Raw genomic sequence first — 4,486 nt, forward strand, 5'->3', positions numbered from 1 at the left:
TGCACATTACTTTTTTTCCTTATACATTCTTTTTTTTTTTTTTTAAACATTTTATTAGGGGCTCATACAACTCTTATCAGAATCCATACACACATCAATTGTGTAATGCGCATTTGACCTTATACATTCTGTTGCCAGTTTTTTAACTAAAAAGCAACTTTGAGAAAAAGTAGTTATCTAGTAGAAATCTTCATATTATGTTCCTTCAATAATTATCATTCCATGGAGGCCACCCTGGACATAATATCTAAACGTTGGGTTCTCAATCCCAGCTGGGGTCAGATCTACGCTACTTCAATGCAAAATATCTGTGTCTAAATAATGCACTTCCAGGGCAGGGGTTTTAGCTGAATGTGAAGCAGTTTGGAGAAGCCCTGGCTCTCTTCCTGTTCCTGCCAAATCAATCGAGGTACAGAATGAAGCGAAGCCTTTTCCTGTAATGTGTCTTCTTATTTCTGGAAGTCCTGCAAGACAATACAGTGGCAGAACAGATGTGGGTCAGCACAGAACCTGTTGAAAGAGAGAAACAAGACCAGGGCTGCTACAATAACTTGATATTTTCATTTCCAGAGCTTTTTCATTTACCTTCCATTTCAATAAGAGGAATTAAAAGAGTCTGGTTTCACAAGCACTGATTGTATGTTCATAGACCTTCTTCTGCTTTCATGCCATTGACTTAATTTTAAGGGTGTAGTTTCACCTTGAGGAAACCCTTACTTTTCCTTTTGCCCTTGCCATAGCCTAACTGATCATGACAGTCCATTGGAAGCTAGAATAGAGAGTACAGCTATTGAAATTAAGGAAGATCGTGAGGGTTAGTTTTATGTGCCACCTTGGCTAGATGATGGTGCCCAATTGTTTGGTCAAGCACTAGTTTAAATGTGGCTGTGGAAATGTGGTTAACATTGATTTTAAGTAAAGAAGACTACTCAATGATGTGGATAGACCTCATCCAATCAATTCAAAGTCGTAAGAGCAAAACTGAGGTGACACTGAGAGGAAGGAATTCTGCCTCAAGATGTGAAAATACTGCATGAATTTCCAGGCTGCCACCTAACATTAGATTTTAGACTTGCCAGGCCCTACAATTATGTGAGTCAATGTTTTAAAATAAATTTTTACCTTTCTCCTCTTTATCGGTTCTGTTTCTCTGGAGAAACCTGACAATAGTAACTAAACATTTAAAAATATAATAATAAGAGTACTTATATGTGCCACATCCTGTTTTAAGGAGTTTACATGTATGAATTCAAGCATTCTAAATTAAATGCTTTTAAAATGGAGATAACCTCATGAAGTAAGTGCTACAATACTCATTGAATGTAAGATGTTCTAAGTTTTAAGGTTTATCATCATTTACCACCAAGAAGGAGAAGGAAAAGAACTCCCAAGCAACAAATACTTTTTAAAAAAATAATCCAAAAGTTACTACTCCACTGCTGTTTATAAAGGAACCCTGGTGGCACTGTGAGTTAGACTTTGGGTTGATAACAGTAAGATCAGAGGTTCAAACCCACTAACCACTCCATAGGAGAAAGATGAGGTTGCCTGCTCACTCGGAGTCAGAATTGACTGTTTTACAAAGGAGCCCTGGGAGACTAAGTGTTCAGCTGCTCACTTAAAAGTCAGCAGTTTGAATCCCACAGCCACGCCTGGTGAGAAAAGATGAAGCCGGCTGTTTCTGTAAATTTCATAGATGCTAACAGCTGCTGAGCCCCATCCACAGTGGAAGGAAACCCTGTTCTATCCTGCACCATCCCGCAGTAGATTTCACAGCAGACCACTGTGATTCATACGGTTCTTATTGACTATTTTTTTTAATTAAATACTTTTATTCGGGGCTCTTATATCTCATCACAATCCATACATTATCTATTGTGTCAAGCACATTTGCACATATCCAGCCATCATCATTTTCAAAGTACTCTTCCCACTTGAGCCCTTGATATCAGCTCCCCATTTCTTCCCCCTCCTTCTCCCGTCTACCCTTCCTCATGAACCCTTAAGTCATAGATTATTATTTTCATATCTTACATGGTCCTCTGCCATCCCTAACCCACTTTCCTGTTGTCCATCCCCCTAGGAGGGGGTTATAGGTTGGTCCTTGTGATTGATTCCCCCTTTCTCCCCCCACCCTCCCCTAATCCTCCTGGTATCCCTGAGGGGTTTATCTATCCTGGATTCCCTGTGTTGTGACTCTTATCTGTAGCAGTGTGCATGTTCTGGTCTAATCCAGTTTGTAAGGTAGAATTGAGATCATGATAGTTGGGGGGAAGGAAGCACCAAAGAACTAGAGGAAAGTCGTGTGCTTTATCAGTGCCATACTTTATTGACTAGTTTTTATTTTTTTATCAATTTATTGGGGCTCATACAATTCATCACAATACATAGATCAATTGTGTAAAGCACATCTATACATTTGTTGCCCTCATTATTCCCAAAATTCGCTTTCCTCTTGGGTTCCCGGAATCAGCTCATTTTCCTTTTTTTATTGACTAGTTTTTAAAAGTAGATGCCAGGCCTGTCTTCTAGTTCATCTTAGTCTGGAAGCTCTGCTGAAACGTGGTTGCATGTTATATAAAACTGTATACATACAGGGTGCAGGGTAGCAACGATGAAACATAACTTTCCTCTAGTTCTTTAATGCTTCCTCCCCACCAATATCATGATCCCAATTCTGCCTTGAAAATCTGGCTAGATCAGAGGATGTACATTGGTACAGATAGCAACTGGAAACACAGGGAATCCAGTAAAGATGACTCCTTCAGGACCAGTGGTGAGGGGCGAGGCCTAGAGGGTGAAGGGAATGTGGGGTAGAAAGGGGGAACCAATTACAAGAATCTAAGTATAGCCTCCTCCCTGGGGGATGGACAGCAGAGAAGAGGGTGGAGGGAGACATTAGGCAGAGTAACTTATGACAAAACTATAATAATTTATGAATTATGAGGGGTGGAGGGTTATGAAGGGTTCAGGAGGGAGGGGGAAAATGAACAAATGATATTGAGGGCTAAAGTAGAGGGCAAATGTTTTGAGATTGATGAGGGCAACAGGTGTACATATGTGCTTGACTCGATGTATGTATGGACTGTGATAAGAATTGTACAAGCCCTCAATAAAATAATTTTTAAAAAATAATGAGGGTAACAAATGTGCTTTATACAATTGGTGTATGTATGGATTGTGATGAGTTGCATGAGTCCCCAATAAAATGTATACATTCATATATAAAAAATGTATACATGCATATATAAGGAGTGATAACATGGTAAAATGTTAACAGTTGGAGAATATGAGTATAGGGTTTATGGATGCTCTTTGGACTTTTGCAACTTTTCTTTATTTTTTTTGCAACTTTTCTTTAAGAAAAACTGTGTACAAATGAAATGCTTTTAAAGATAATACTTGCCTTACCCACCTGACAGAATTTGGGGGAAGATTAAATGAAGTCTTTTGAGGAGAAGAACTTTGTAAGCTAAGTACTCCTACAAACGTAAAACATAATTATTGCTGCTGAAAATAGCTTTAAAAAGTATGGAGCACTCTACAAATATAAAACAATTATTTTTACTGCATTTTTGTAGGTTCTACTAAGAATAAGTCTAGTTCTATATCCATTCGCTCAATTATTACTCCTTTGAGAGAAGGGTTTTTACAGTCAAAAAGGATTGCCTCTTGATTTTATTGCTTCAGGAAGGTCAGTGATCAATAGTAACTTTATTGCCTTATTTATTACAGAAAATCTATGTCCTGAAAAATTATCTCTTTGTTCTGCATTCACTGCCTGAGACTAAATGGCCTCCTAGTCCCTTCCTAATACTGAAATGTCCCGATTCAATGAAAGCAATTCAGGAAAACAGTTGGTGGAAGGGCTTGTACCATGCCCCGTATCATTCCACGTTTGGATATATGATATGCTGAACCATTGCTTTCTGCACCTTAATGGCTATTTACATGTAAAATTCATACTAAGTCTCCAATTTACAGGAAACAGCTATGGATGGAAATGCTCCTCTTTAAAACCACAATGTCAGCGAATAACTGGGCAGAATACACTTTACTATGTTGTAACCAAAAAAGAAAAAGATAGGCATTCTCCCTTCAGGAGCTCTCAGCTTAATCATGATGCCACTTTCTTTGATACTACAGTGTATGTGCTAACTGATTGAACAACAGTAGGCCACACAGAGTAGGTACTCAATAATACTGAATAAATAAATCTTATTTACATAAGGGCTTCTACACATTTGTTGCATCCCCTTTTTAATCGTTTTATTAGGGACTCATATAGCTCTTATCACAATCCATACATACATCAACTGTATAAAGCACATTTGTACATTCATTGCCCTCATCATTCTCAAAACATTTGATCTCCACCTAAGCCCCTGGCATCAGGTCCTCATTTTTCCCCTCCCTCCCCGCTCCCCCCTCCCTCATGAACCCTTGATAATTTATAAATTATTATTTTGTCATATCTTGCCCTGTC

The sequence above is a fragment of the Echinops telfairi genome, unplaced genomic scaffold, assembly GCF_000313985.2.
Source record: "Echinops telfairi isolate 266 unplaced genomic scaffold, ASM31398v2 ScPeMD7_6273;HRSCAF=7185, whole genome shotgun sequence".
Classification (NCBI taxonomy): Eukaryota; Metazoa; Chordata; class Mammalia; order Afrosoricida; family Tenrecidae; genus Echinops; species Echinops telfairi.